Genomic DNA, 16995 nt, shown 5'->3' with positions numbered 1-16995 from the left:
ATATCATATAGCTGGCATACAAAACATGTCGCGCAGTAAGAAACGCATGTATGTATTAAAATTATACACACTGGCAGTCGTAAAGCAAACTAGATTTTTATAGTAATATATATTCATGAGTAATCACAACAGAAGTATGTAGGTAGTTCTGGTGCATTAAACAAAGCAAATACAAAAGTCATTCGTGGCGTTGCATGTAATGAAACTTAATTTGACATCTATCTTCGTATAAACAGTTACAGCCATAATATCATCTTATCATTTTTTTTTTCAAACTGAAAATCTATAAACAAATTCGGGAATAAATGCACTAGCATTGGTGTATTTTAACTTTTTTTAGGGGCAAAACAGAATGTTGTCCATAGGCATAACTGACAATTCCTAGAAGGACGGGAACAGCTTTATAAGGCTCATATCATCACTGACGAGTTCTAGAAGGACGAAACTGGTGTTTATGGTTCATGTAATCTCTTACAAGTCCTAGAAGGACGGAACAGCTATTTGATGTTACTTTCATCACTGCCGAGTCCTAAAATGACGGAACAGCAGTACGATGTTCCTTTCATCACTGCCGAGTCCTAGAAGGACGGACCAGTAGCATTTAATTCTATCACAACTGACGAGTCATCGAAGGACGGAGCCGTGTTTTTCTTTTTTAAACATGCCTGGCATGAATTTTGCTTGTAAATATTTTGCCATTGTATTTATTAGATAAATACTGACTCTCATACAAGCTATGAATGATTGCAAGTATGGGCAGATTAGATTGCCTGTAAACCGGTATGCTAAGAGTACAGTGACGTAAGCAAGAGTTAAGTTTTGTTTGGTTTATTTTGTTTTACGTCCTATTAACAGCTAAGGTCATTTAAGGACGGCCTCCCGTGCGTGCGACATGCATGCGTGTGGTGAGTGCGTATGTGTGTTTTGGGAGGCTGCGGTATATTCGTGTTAGGTCTCCTTGTGATAGGCCGGAACTTTTGCCGATTTATAGTGCTACCTCACTGAAGCATACTGCCGAAGACAAACAGCAGGACATCCCACCCGGTCACAATATACTGGTGAACCAGTCGTCCCACTCTAAATAGAAACCTATTTTGGGAGACACACTACACTTAAAACTCTGTCCATGGCTTCATTACTTCTTACCTAGCCTGAAATTTTACAGGTACCGCGAATCTTAAGAATTGCCTCCAAGCAGCAATGATATGAGGATTAATACGGTAAAAAAAATACTCAGAATGATTTTTATAGTATGTGTTATGTATTCTTTTATAACGTGTACTGTAAAATAAAGTGCTGTGAAGAAATTATGTGAAAATATTTTTCACGGTTTCGTGGAATGTCATTCGTCCTAGATAGTGACCTATCTAGAGTTGACGTCACAAGCATGTAATATCCGCCATGTTGCTATACATTTTGTATGCCATTTTTAAAGACTCTGGTATGTCTCGGCCTGAGGACAGAACCCAAAGCCAACAGTATAGGTTATCTATACATGCTGCACGTCGTTATTTTCAAATAAGACATGCCTTTCCACAATAACAGTTCATGTTTTGCTATACTACTGGAGTATGTCTATTTCTTTTCAATGGTATATATATCCATTTGCCAAATGATGCCAGCAACAGCCTTCTTACCAAGACTACATAAAACGACACTATCTGCTAATATATCATAAGATAAAACCTTTAAAACACACAGAGAAGAAAAAATTACTGGTACAATAATGGCACTATTTGGGATAATAAAATTCACCTATCAAACCGAATCCGGCTATGTGATGTATTCCCTTCCCTTCTGATGAAATTCCTGGTCTACAGAATTTTACTGTACCGTCCCTTGGTGTCTTCACAACATTACATGTAATATATACGATTGTAGGGCTGTTAAGCTAAGCAAAAGCCATGACGACTTACATTACAGTAAATATATATATTAGGTCATAATATTGATATTATATTGGCTGATATTTTTATTATCATTACACGAATTATTGACCATGTATAGTACTCATCTCTATCAATATACTCGTATATCAATATTTAATGAAAAGACGAAAAAAGCAATGATTAAAAGTCGGCATTCTAGACTAAATCCTTGACGTACACCAATTAAGGCTTTATTTCTTGGGTACACTTTTTAAATCCATAGACTCTTGATACAAACTGCCCGTGCCGACTGTTCAAAGAATAGCAAAAAACACAATGCAACGAGCCAAGTCTGAAGGATCTGTTTGGAATTTCTCTGAGCAACTCTTCAGACCGTTCCGTCTTGATTTCCGATATTTTAATCGCAAAGAGTTTACATTAAAAATGCAACGACTTTCGGAAGTTGAGTGGGGTCGTGCGATCGGATTTATTATGCAGGAAACGTAGCAAAATCAGGTACATCCATCGACCAGCAGTATTGTCCGGAGACTCCATGCCACAGGGAGTGTTGCAGACCGTCCACGAACAGGTCGGCCTTGTGTTGACGACCCGTCGGCAGGACCATGAAATGAGGCGATCGTGTCTGCGTAATCGGCTTCTCGCAGCCACGGAAACGGCAAGGAATATAATATGGCATCATCATGTTCCAATAGATCCAAAAATAGTGCCTAATAGATTGCGTGCATTTGGGTTAAGATCGCGGCGGACAAACATCGGCCTAAAACGTACTGCGTTTCGACACGCAATACTAATGTAATGTCTTAAAGCACATACCGTAAAACGCTTCTCAATGCAACGAATCTTATTCTCGGATGAGACAATGTTCTCTCTTTATCGAACAGACAGTGGACGACGTGTATATAAGACGTACCTGCGATCGCTAAACGGATGCTTGAGTGATCGAGAATGGTGATATCGATGAAGGATCGGTCATGTTATAGGGAGGAAATGCAAATGGTACATATAGTAACACTCATATAGTCACTATTCAAAGAAATCCCTTGGCTGCAAGTTATAGGAATCAAGATCTTACGCCGCGTAGCCGGATGTAGCGAGAGTTTGTCGTGATTATCTACCAGCAAACATTATCCCTATTCTAGACTGACCTCCATACAGGCCTGACCTCTCCCCGATAGAATATCTATGGGACGAATTCGACAGAAGGAAAGTACAGTACGTTGATAGGCCAACCCCTCCAATCAACGTTGCTCAGTTGACATTTGCGCTGGATGAGGAATGAAACCGTATACCAATGACGAAGGTTAATATTCTGATCAATTCCATGCACAGAAGAGGTGGGCCCTGAAGGTTATTCATTTTGAGAGCTGTTCCTTTGGATCAACCTGAACGTACATTTATACAATTTCCATAGACGGCGAAGTTGTTCCCTATTATTATATAACACTATTGTGAGTCATATTTTATAACATCTCTTTATTTCTGGTAATGAATGGGGCAATATCTGTGTATTATGAATATGAAGGTAAAGTTTCTGCGTCTGGTATTTGCTCGGCAGTCAAGTTACATTTTCTCACGCTATCTCGCGAACATTTTTAATTTGCAAAATAATTTCTGTACCCTCAAGTATTCTCAGCAGATAAAATGTTACTTTTTAGTGTTAAAATTGCTGAAAATAGAAATTGCAAATTTGATACGGGAATTGTAAGTGCGTAGGTATCGTGCGAACTGACATATATGCTGTCAAATGGTTACAAAAAAGATGCAATATATCTTTGAAATATTCCTCCGATTCAGCTCAGCATCAAGTGTACTGAGATTTTATGTTTGATCTTGTCGTGCATTATAGCTATTAGGTATCTATATGATTTTATCTAATACTAGTTTCTTTTCTTTTTCATCTGATATTGGAATTTCAAGAAAACATCTAAAACATGAAATGTTATCATATGATTTCTATGTTGAGATTTACACATTGCATGTTCTGTGTATCGCAAGGGAATCAATGTATTTCATGAAATTAACCTGCTTAATGAGTCAGACATGTTCGAAGCTGGTTGATATGCCTAGTGGTACTATTGTAACCACCATAATTCTCATTTTGAGACATTACTCGGAATGAATCAGAAGACGCTTACTAGTCAGGAGCACCTGGTCTTACTTTTGTTATGTATCTTGAGCGGTTATGATATATGATTATGGCGACTGATTACGGCCATTTCTCGTTTGCGTATTGTCGCTTCAGCGCGTTCTCAAATCGCCATTTCACCATTTCACCGTAACAACACGCCAAAGCTCCAACGCCACATGGTCGTAATTAGCCACTATATATGATACATACTGTGACTTATTCTAACAGTCGATTAAAAAAATAACGAAATAATATATATCTTACTGTTGTTTCACGACGGGTGTTACCAAATACAATAATTTGGTGCATTCTGTGTTCTATATATGGGTTAAAAAATGCTATTCGATAAACACCACCGACAATACGTGGTATGATATAGCAAATGCGTTCTTTTTAGTTTATGTTTAAGCCTCCAATGCCCCTAAAATAAAAAAACAAGTGTTTAAAGGACGAACCAGCTGTATGAAGCAGATGTGTATTCATTATATACCTTATAATACAATCATTTTATTTTTAAATTTAAAGGTGCTATCATTTGTAAATGTGTTCTACAATTCCTCCAACAACCCTCAAAACTCTACATTAAAACCTATAGAAATGATTCCATAAATTCCCATTATTTTCCCATTCCCATTCAAATTATGCAATAAAACAAACTTGACCTTGATAGATTTATATATGGCCTCGTTTTAATTATACTGAGATATAAATTTAGCTTGGCTCTATATCACAATAAATTTATATAAATCGCCTCGTTTTAGCTATACTGAGACACATGATTGGCCTTGGCTTCATGTCGTAATAGATTTTTATAACTCGCCACGTTTTAGCTGTACTGAGATAGCTGCATAGATGAGGTCCCCAGACTCTTTCTTAGAATAGCATAGACTAAAGATATATATATATATATATAAAAATCATAATTATATCTCGTTTATGAAACAACGTATTTAATTTGATTAAATTCCGGGCTGACATCTTGTTTTCCGCTTGCAATCGAGCCACCCTCATGGTGTCGCCCTTATCTAGTCGGAACCTCTCTTACTTGTCGTTGGTAAGAGCTATTAGTCTGTACCGCAAGTTCCGAATGCAGCCAAACGACTACATGTATATACAAATAGCAGCCTGCATATTTCATATTCGGAATGAGGAATAAATAGATAACACATTTTGTCGTAAGAAAGGTGCTTTCATCTGGAAGGAACAATCAAAGCCAACTGTGATATATTTTAAAGAAAGGTTAGTGTCAAGAGTGGATAAATGAAAGGATAGTGGTTGTGAAAATATCAAATTTGAACCGAAGACACAATGTATGTAACATTTCCCTGTGGGTTTTAGATAAAATTTAGATTTATTCTTATATTGCTGGCTATAAAAAATAATGTATTGTCCTTGCGATATCGCCATTGACACGTCATGTACCCCCACGTGGTTCTCCCACGAGGGATATGACGCCTCGAATGAACAAATGTCCATGCCTCATCAAAGCAAGGATAACGAATGTATACTACTCCTTTTAGCAAACCACACGTCCCCTAAGTAATGGAGAAAATGGCAGCATGAATGATTCCAATTGTACAGTTATATTCGCTCAGATTACCCCCATGTGCCCAATGTCTTTTCCAATAAAAGGTTACAGGTTCATGTAACGGTTGTGACATTATTCATTTCGTATGTATAATGCCATCTTGACATTTTCGATACTATTCATTGATCACATAAAACATTATCAAACTGTCGCTTGATTTCACTACATAGCTATATTATATTCTTTAATGTTCCTCTTAGCGCAAAACGGTTTTTATTAACGTAAAAAGAACAATAAAGGAGAAAATATAGGAACTTTTATAAAAAAAATATATATATCTGGGGTTTTGTTCATGGCGGTGTTAACAGCACAATGGTGTTTGTTGTTTGCACCTGGGGTGGATCATTGGAGAACCACGAGAAGTAAATTTTAGACTGTAATAAACATTTTTTCTCATACATTTTTAAAAGGGAATTAATAACATAACAAAAATATAAGAAAAAATCAGTTGTTCGCGAGCCTGCGATTTTTGCTTTTTTGGCAATTGGAGAACATTTTCACACAAATCTACATACAAAAACAAAAATACATGTCAAAAACCTATAATATCATAGCTAACGGGCCATGAGAAAACTTTGATACATCGAAAACTTCGATTTATAAATATTCGAATCATACATAGGTTCGTTAGTAGCGTTATATAGTGAGGAAATTCGGGACTAAGCAAAAAGTTCGATACAGCGAGAAATTCGAATCAACGAAGTTCGAATCATCGAGGTTTGACTGTAGTTGTTTTATCGGATATCTATATTAATGCTTCAAGACTTAAAATAAAAAGATAATGGTATTTTCTTTTAAATGTTTGAAGTTTACCAAAGTAATAAAAACAATTTCAGAGCAGTTATTTTACTATGACAGAATATCCTTTCTGCACAATTTTATTTTCAGATGTAGCGATGATTGTCAAACACTTTTGTTATAACTTGTTTTATTTGAAAACAGCCATAAAATGAGACATCCATGTGTGGTTTCGTTTTGTTTGTTTTTGTTATTTTAGTTTTTGTTTGTTTTATTTGGTTTTGATTTGGTTTTTTCTGGGGGAAGGGGGGGGGGGGGGGGGGGGGTCATCGTGTTTCTCTTCTGTTGAACTTAAAAAGCAGGGGTAAAAAGATGCAAAAACGGCTAATTTTCCACTTTGTTGCGTATACATATCGTTAAATTGAGCATTACCAAGCTGTACAGCAAAAACATAATAACATGCTACAATTAAAATGACAACACATTGATAACTCAATTAAGCAATCAAGTGTGAGAATTTGAATTTTTGGAATTACATGAAGCTCAAGAAAAACATTTTCAATATGGCAGAATTGATCGCTTTTCTAAATGCCTGAAAATAGTTCTGCGAACAACAATATTTGTGACACACTTTTCCGACGCGTGTTTGCTATTAAGATTGACTATACTTTGTTAAATAATACAACAACAAAAATCAAGAGAGGAAATCACAGAAAAGTATATACTTAAAAACGAAATGGGATCTATTAAAATAAACAAAGCAGGCTAATAATTTCCATGCCGGAGGAAATATCAAAATGTTAACTCGGGGAACTAAGGGCGATCATTATTCTGTAGCGCCAAAATGTCAGTTTGAGATGTCGCGAAGCATTTTTTTATTTTTTTTTTTTTTTGGTCTGTGTTTACTTTTTTCATCTATTTTTTATGAACAAATTTCGAAACCCGAACAATGAAAATAAAAAACAGTAATAACACTAATACTCAAAGTCGCGATTTTCCCCTACAGTTGAGACGGGCAAACAACGTAGAACCTTAAAAACAAAATATATACATTAACTTTTATGATTTTTTTCAAGAACTTGATGACAGTCGATAATTGACACCCGTCTGCAGTCTGTCTGTTATTGAAGCACAATCACATGTGATACGACTCTGGTTAAGTGTTACTTAGTTTCAATGATGTCTCGAATACTAAATCATAAGAAACCTTTGCACGGAAGCAGACATGTCATCGAAGAGAGGAATGACAAATCGGAAAATAAATACGCAATATTGGTTTGTCTTTGTACCGCTTAAAACCAAGGACGTTTTTATGTGAGACGAAATATTATTAAGAATTGGATTTCTTGAATATATCCTTTTTTATTGAAAGAGAATATCTTTTTAGTGGATATCTCTAGATTAAATATCTCTTAAGTGGATATATCTTTAGTGGATATATCTATATTGGATATATCTTGAGTAGATATCTCTATATTGGATATCTCTTGAGTGGATATCTCTATATTGGATATCTCTTGAGTGGATATCTCTGGATTTGATACCTCTTTAGTGGATATCTCTAGATTGGATTTTTCTTTAGTGGATATCTCTAGATTGGATATCTCTTGAGTGGATATCTCTGGATTTGATATCTCTTGAGTGGATATCTCTGGATTTGATATCTCTTTAGTGGATATCTCTAGATTGGATTATCTTTAGTGGATATCTCTAAATTAGATATCTCATGAGTGGATGTCTCTGGATTGGATATCTCTGGATTGGATATATCTTAATCAAACATCTCTTGATTGCAAGCGTGCGATAGTGTTTCAGTAATTTTAGTAAAAATTTATTGAGATAATTTTTTTTAATGAAGACTACATTTAATTGCCCAAAATAAATTAACAAGCTGTAATGAGATCGTGTAACTTCTTTAGTTGTTGTCTCTTAATCTACTTTATTAAGATTGTGATCTTATTTTACAATATATCATTGATGTATTAGCCGATTGTTAAATTACAAAAACTTCAAACGCTTTTGAAATGCTCGTCATTACGTCTCCCGTTCTTTGTGGTATTACATCACAGTTATAGTCATAATGATATAATGCACACACTAGATTGGAACTTCCCTCCTCCTTCCTCATTTATGTCGAGGTTCTTCTTGAGCTTAATGATAAGCTTTCGAAATTGAAAAGGAAATGTCATCCGCTGATTTCTATTTCATTTTTTATTGATTTTTTTATTTATTTTTTCGTTCATATCGAGCAGCTCTTCTTTAGCAGATCTCTCTATTTGAAGGATTTGACTTTTTGATATGGATCCCAAAAAGTGCAAGTGAACTCCAATTTTGAACACACTGGGCTTGTGTAAACATTCTCCTAATTTATTTTTTAAGTTATCTTAAGGTTGCAACATAAAATGCCTAAAGACGTACTTGCTTTTGAAGACACAAAGTTTATGCCTTGATCCCATTCCAGGTTTGCTTGCACTGTTAAGATATTTCGCCGAATCTGGTCTTACCATGAGTATATCTGTGTAAGATTTAATGGTGATTTTTTAGTTTTTGTTTGCCAGAGACAGTTAGAACACAACATGTATTTGAATGAAAGTCCAGTAACCAGTCAGATTCCCATTTAGCTGCTGCATTTAGATTGGATTGAAGATTTAGTTGTCCGAGCAGGTGAATTTTTTTTTTTTTTTTTTTTTTTTTTTTTTTTTATATTGTCCTCATTTATTCAAATGATCTTTTTTTTTTTTTTTTTAATTTTTAATTTTTAAGACATTTTTAATACATAAATATATGAATAATCACACACACACACATACATCACCATCATCACAAACTGTCTTTCATCATCATCATCATCATCATCATATCATCATCATCATCATCATAATCATCATCAAACTCTCATCATCATATCATCATTACATTATCAAACTAATCATAACCATTATCTTATCGTCAAACTAATCTTCATAGCATCATCATCATCATCACAATCAACATTATAATCATAATATCACAATCATCTCATTATCATAGTATCTTCATCAACATCATATTCTCATCATCATACTAATTATCACAATCTTATCATCATAATCTTTTCATAATATCATCATCAGTTTCATCATCATCATGGTCATCATCATTCAAATCATCATAATTATCATCATTATAATCATCATCATCATGGTCATCATCATTCAAATCATCATAATTATCATCATCATAATTATCATCATAGTAATCATCATCATGCAATCATCAAAATCTCATCATAATCTCATCATTATCTCATCATTTTTTCATCATCATCGTCTTCAACAAAACATCACAATCATCATCACATTATCAAACTAATCGTCATAGTATCTTCATCATCGTCCATGAACCATCATCATCATCATCATCATCATCATCAATATCACAATCATCATATCATTTTCAACAAACATTTTCATCATTGTTTTCAAACAACCATCATCATCATCATACTCAGCAATAACAGTCATATATCATCATCCATCAACAGATCATCATCTTCATCATACATACTCATAATCATGAATATAATGACAAACATATATACAGAACATACACACATCCTCATACACCGACACAGAATATACAAACACACACAAACATATTCAGTTTCCTGGTAGCCTGATCAATCATGTCAAGGGCTAAGTATCTGTGTTGGTCATATCAACTCTTTCCACATCAACAGAGTCATTGACATGATTGACCAGGCTCCACACTGATTCAGTCGATTACATCTATCATATCCTCTCACAAAAAAAAGGTAAATAAAAATAAAAAAGCAAAACAACATACTGTACATCACATTCAAAACAATCTCATTCACGTACACATATGAGAGAGAGAGAGAGAGAGAGAAGAGAGAGAGAGAGCTGGGCTAGTCAATACAATGTTAGGAATAGAGTGAGCAAAGTATCTTTATTAAGGGTTCTAGACAGAAAAAGAAAGAAACAAAAATAACACATGATGGAGATACAAGAAAGAGAAACTTTTATCAGTAATTAAATGGAATAATTAGATTTAGGGTATATGAAATAATTAACTGGCTGCAATTTCTAAAAGTGGTTTCCATTTTCTCCATTCATTGTCCAATATTGCTTTTGCCTGCTCTCCTTTACTATTAGCTATATATTTCTGTAATATGTAATAATCTTTCAAATAATTAATCAGAGCATCTGGACTTAAAGTTTTATGTAAACATCTTGTCCTATATATATAAAATTTAATGATAATTAATACTTCATTATCAAGTGCGTTACCTATGGCAGACTCATTATTTATAAATAAGCCAAAAATGAAAGTTTTTTTATTAAATGAGAACGGAATAAAAAATGCATCTAACAGAGTTTCGATACTTTGTAAAAAACTCTGCACCTCTCGACATTCCCACATGATATGTAGTATTGTTTCTCGTTCTTGATTGCAGAGTGTACAAAATGGGTTGTTCACTAGCCCTACTTTAAACATTAAGGAATTTGTAGTTAAAATATGGTGGACTAATCTGTACTGAAACCATTGCAGTTTTGTATTCTTTGTCGCCCTGAAAATATTTTTATAAATCACTCCCCAGTTTAAATCATTTAATTCCATTATGGCTTCCCATTTGTTCCTACCAGTCGAAGCAATATTATTTTTCACCATAAGATTATATATATCTTTTGTTCCTTTTGTCTTCTTTATGAAACAATCAATATTACTTGGAATTATCGGATAAAGCAATTTATAATTTTCAAAATCAACCCTTGCTAAGTATGTTTTAATAGCAGATATTACACCTTGATATTGGAGAAAGTGTGTATTTATTCGATAAATTTGAATAAATTCTTGGAGTGTGTAGAAAGTATAGGTATTATTATCTTTAACAAGATCATCTACTATTGTTACCCCTTTATTATACCAGGTCTTGAAAAAAATACTTCTTTTTCCAATGGTTAAGTCTTTATTATACCATAATGGGGTTTTCCAGATATTTTTCTTCTTAATTTGTTTTACCCTATCACATTCATCAAATCTTATCCAAGCTCGAAAGACATCCTTCCAAAAACTATTTTTACATTTCTTTAGACACTCCCGAATATATTCATTACCACAGGTGGATAGCATATGTAGATCAATAATAGTTTTTAAAATGACTTGCCATTTACCTGACTTCTGAAATAGCCTTCTTACCCATCCTAGCTTCAAAGAATCAATAAAAAGTCTAATATCTACCATTTTGAGTCCTCCATCACAGTAATCCTGTATTAATACATCCCTTTTTATTTTGTCTGTTTTACTATTCCACAAAAAATTAAAAAGTATCTGGCTAAGATTATTCAAAAAGTGATTGTCTGGATTTGGCAATGACATAAATAAATGATTCAATTGAGATAACAACAGAGTTTTGATGAGATGAATTCTACCTATTGGAGTAAGTAATCTCCTACTCCATATCTTAATAATAGATTTAAGTTTGATCAACTTTTTGTCAAAGTTTAATTTGGGAATTTCATGAAGATTAACACTAAATTCTATGCCAAGAAGGGTAAATTTTGCCATTCCCCATTTTAATTTTAACTCTGGCAGAAAAGTATCTTCACTATATATTTTACTCCCTATCCAAATCACCTGTGTTTTGTCTATATTCAATTTCAAACCAGAGATTTTTGCAAAGGTATTCAATTCAAAAATGGACTCCCTTAAAGAATTTTCTGAACCATCTAATATCAGAGAGGTATCATCAGCATACTGTGAGATTAGGATTGGAGTGTTACTAACATTTATGCCTTTAATTCTACTGTTATTTTTTAGTCTAATACTCAAAATTTCTACACAAAGGATAAAGATATATGGAGCGATTGGATCCCCTTGCCGACAGCCTCTTTTAATATTAAGGAAAGATGACAAATTGCCCCCTTGATTTACAGTAGCATTTACATTATTATGCAGTACTTTTATCCAGTTTTGTATGTCAGGACCAAAATTGAAAAATTTGAAAACCTTATCAATAAATCTCCAAGAAACAGAATCAAAAGCTTTTTCAAAATCTATCATTAATAACATTCCTGGAATATTGTTTTCCTCAGCATATTGCATAACATCATAAACTAATCTAGTGTTTTCCCCAATAAATCGGCCAGAAAGAAAACCTGTTTGATCATCACTTATGAGTTTATCTAAAACATTTCTAATTCTATTTGCTATAGATCCAGAGGCAATTTTATAGACTATATTTAATAATGTTATGGGTCGCCAATTTTTCAAAAACTGTCTAGGTTTATCCCCCTTAGGAATACACGTAATTATACCTTGTCTTTGTGTAACTGATAACATACCTTTCTTATATCCAAAATTTATAGACCTTATAATAAAAACCCCTAGATATTTCCAAAAGCACTTAAAAAATTCCACAGTGAAGCCATCTGAACCAGGGCTCTTATTATTTTTCATGTTCTTCAAAGTTTTTGCTGCCTCATCAATAGAAATAATGCCTTCTAAGCTTTCAGAATCACCATGATCTAATTTTCTTACACTAAAAGTATCTAAAAAATCCATCAAATTTACATCTTCAATTGTTTCATTGTCTGCATATAATTTTTCATAAAATGAACGAATCTCTTCAAGAATATCATCCTGCTTCGAAATAACTACATTATTCTCTTTCTCAATTTTTGGTATTATTTTGGATGTGAAATTCCTGTTTTCTAGATTAAAAAAATAACTTGTCGGTTTTTCTCCTTCTTCTTGCCATTTTGCCCTAGACCTTACAAAACTGCCCTTAATCCTATTAAGCCTGATATTTTCTAATTCCTTTTTCTTTCTTTCAAGTTCTTCCACATCTACCTGTTCCTGCTCTTCAATATCTTGAATGGCTTGTCTTAGGTTATTTTCAGTCTGAGTTTGTTGTTTCTTTCTATAAGATGAATAAGATATTGTTTTCCCCCTAATTTCCATTAACAAAATTTCAAGAAAGAGTTGATCATTAATTACATACTGTAAATCTGTATCAGGAATGTTGGCAATACTGTTAAGGTTGTAAACTGGAAGACAATATTGAGTTTTTATATCCAAAATAGTTTTTTTAACTAGTTGTAAATATTCTTCATGGTATAATAAGGATGTGTTAAATTTCCAAAGCCCCCTCCCCCGTCTGAATTCGTTAAATTTTAAATTTACTGTTGGGAATGAATGGTCTGACCTATATCCAGATTCTATACCTGAGCTATTGACACTAGATAACAGATTGTCTGATAAAAGGAAAAAATCCAATCTAGCCTGTTTAATTGGGGTTTTCTTCCTCCATGTATACCTTCTACTATCAGAATGTAACTCCCTATAAATATCAACTAATGAGTAGTTTTCAATAATTTCCAAAACTTTCTCTCTGGCTTTCCGGTTATTGATAGATTTGTAGCTACTGTCATAATCGAACTCTGGGTTTAAGACCAAATTAAAATCTCCACATATTATATAGTTTTCATTCCCAAATTCTTCAATAGTGTCAGTTAATATTTCATAAAATCTTGGAGTATCAGAGTTAGGTCCATAGAGTGTAATTAAAGTAAGTCTAAAACCTTCTAATAAAATATCTAGAGCCAGAAAATTACCTGTCAAGTCCTTTTTTTCTCTTTTTACCTTAATTTCCGAATTATTATTTAATAATATTGCTACACCTCTGGCGTTAGATTTGAAAGAGTTAAAATAACAATCGAAACCCCATTCATTTCTGATAAAGTTCTGGTTTTCTTCAGTAAAATGGGTATCTTGCAAGCAATAGATACTACATTTCTTAGATCTCAAGTAAGAAAACACATCCTTTCTCTTAAAGTTATCCCCAAGACCCTGACAGTTTGCAGAAAGAATAGATATACACTCCATCATGTAACGTTGAGTTTTCCACTTGTCATTACTAAACATGCATTATCTAACCCAGAAATAGAAAAAGAACAAAGAGAAAGAAACAGAGACAGAAGCAACAAGTTAAAATTCATAATATTGGTCGAAGACCTATACAACTGCTAACTCACGCAATATTCTCACATCTTTTCGAAAACTTGCTTTACCATGCGGCCAGGCGGAAGTAAAGAAAACCGGAAGTAGTATAATAATATTTGAAACCAATATGAAAAATTCCGGATAAAGTACAAACTAAAATAGGAACGGGAAAAGAAATCTCTTATTATCAATACAGTTTCAAAGAAAAGTTTCCAGCTATTTGGAACTGAAATATTAATGAATTGAAACTGAATGGTTTTAATAATGGTAATAATGATAGTAGAGGAAAGTAATACAGATAAAAGGAGAAGAAAAAAAACAATATACTGCCAGGCTGCTATAACAAAGAAGAAAAAAAAAAAAAAAAAAGAACTTAACTTACCAGATTTTGAGAATTTTTCCACTGCATACATTTCCAAAACGAAAAAAAAACAACAAAATAAAAAAACACTGACACACAAGGAAACACTTTTCACACTCAATAATATAATAACACTGGTTCGATCGGTACACCAGAGAAAGTCCATCTCTGGCGGTACTGAGAAGTACTTAGTCCACTACCGATCACACACATATATATGTCCAGTTAATGAAGTCTATCTTCCATAATTCCCTGTTCTGAAATTGTTGTCATTTAACAGATAATCATCTGTTAGACTAGTATCATATCCGAGTCTGCGTTTTTTATCATTAGTCAGCACTACGAATAATTTGCCATCCAAACTGTACGAGTGTTTAACACTATTCAGTCTGTATGCTTCCTTCAGTAAGTCCTGGTTTCTCTGAGTCAAGTCCTCGAACACAACTTGCTTCTTTCCCCTCAGTTTCCTCCTGTTCCTCAATATTGCTGCTTTCTTCCTTCTGTGTGTTAACTTGCATATGATTGTCCTTGGTCTGTCCCTATTGAAACGACCGAGTCTGTGCGCAATGTCTATGTCACCGGGTTCAATGTCCACATCCAGGGAATCTCGAACGAAAGAAACAACTTTTCCCACACATTCTTCAACTGTTTCTCTTTCATTTCTGTCCTCTAAACCCACGATGCGTACCGAATTCTTTCTTCCATCCTGTTCTAAGTCATTGAAGCTGTTTTGAAGTCTGGTGTTGATTTTCTCCGACTCACTAATACGGTTTGACAGATGATGCACTTTTTCCTTCAGAATATCATTTTCTTTCTCCAGGTCAAATACTTTCCCTTCTAATTGGTCAACAAGGAGCCGGTTTTCTTCTCTGATATCCTCCCTCAGCCTCTCTAGTTTTTTGTCCATTATTCTGTCCATATCCGACTTCGTTACAAGTGCGGATATCATGTCAAAAAGCACATCAACACGATCCTTTTCCGAAGATTCACTAAGAACATCAACTGATCTGGTTTTTGTACCAGACTTCCCCACACTTGGTCTCGATCCCGGCATGATTACAGATACATGTATATAAACATATGATAGTATAGTCCAACTCAGTACAAAAAAGTATCTGTACAGGTAAAGCCTACACACAGGTGCGCGTTAGCAGTTGTCACTACCGTGGTCAGTCCATTGTCCTAAATGTTGATGTCTAATTCAACATTTCCTTCACAATTTTTTTACAAAATAACTGCAGGAATATATCACTACTGCCTTTCAGAAGGCCACATACCAAATCTCAGAACTGTGTTTCCGATAAAAAGTTGGCAAAATCGCAGAAATTACAGAGCCCAAAAACAATCCGACTGACCAGGTCCTAATGACCTTGACCTCTCCCCCGAGCAGGTGAATTTATGACTGGATGAAGCGGTGTCATCAGCCAACAGCCAAACGGAAGTGCAATGTTTAAGATATTCAGGCAGATCATTTATGAGGATGAGAACAAGAATCAGGCCTATAACTGTTCCCTGAGAGACCTAGAAATGACAATAATATTTAAAACAACAGATTTGGTTTTATTTCATTAAAAAGAAATCCAGTTGAGAGTATAGTTTCTGATACTGTAGTAATTACATTGAGCCTGTATCTAGAGGCGTGCAATCTGTGCATCATAACAGTCGTGGAAGGAGTGTGGACTGACTGATTTCAAATAATAAAAGGATGGTCAAGTCCCATAGTCGCAATTATGATTTTATGAAGAAATGCATTTTCCATGTGCATGTATACATTTCACTGATACCAGAAGCGGCTAACATTTTGGGAAGCATAAAATTCTGAGTCAAACACCTGGTTCCATCGTGTGCTGTTTTTTTCTTTAATTGTCAGCATGTTTGTCCTTGATATGTCTTGGCATTGCTAAACACGAAATGAGGTGTAGTCAAGAGAAAGTATCATGCATAAAACTTTCTTAACACAAGCATAGTAGTATTTATTTCCTACTTGCACCTGTGAGATTCGACATTAATGTGCACGCGCTGAATCTCAAAACGGGAGTAAAAACCAGTACCAAGTTAATAAAATCTGAAAAAATAGAGAAAGTTAAGGTACTTAATGTGTTGACCATTGTAAGGATGGATACTCATACAACTATACAGCACATAGCTCCGGTAAAGGAATGTTTGGTAGGCACGTGTAATGCTGGTACATTTGATATCATAAACATACATGTAATGTCAAAAATAATCAAACTGATAAATAAAATACTGCGGAGTCCTATTGGACTACATCCCATTAGCGTACTAC

The sequence above is a fragment of the Pecten maximus genome, chromosome 12 (assembly GCF_902652985.1).
Source record: "Pecten maximus chromosome 12, xPecMax1.1, whole genome shotgun sequence".
NCBI classification, from domain to species: domain Eukaryota; kingdom Metazoa; phylum Mollusca; class Bivalvia; order Pectinida; family Pectinidae; genus Pecten; species Pecten maximus.
This window is presented reverse-complemented; position numbering follows the sequence as displayed.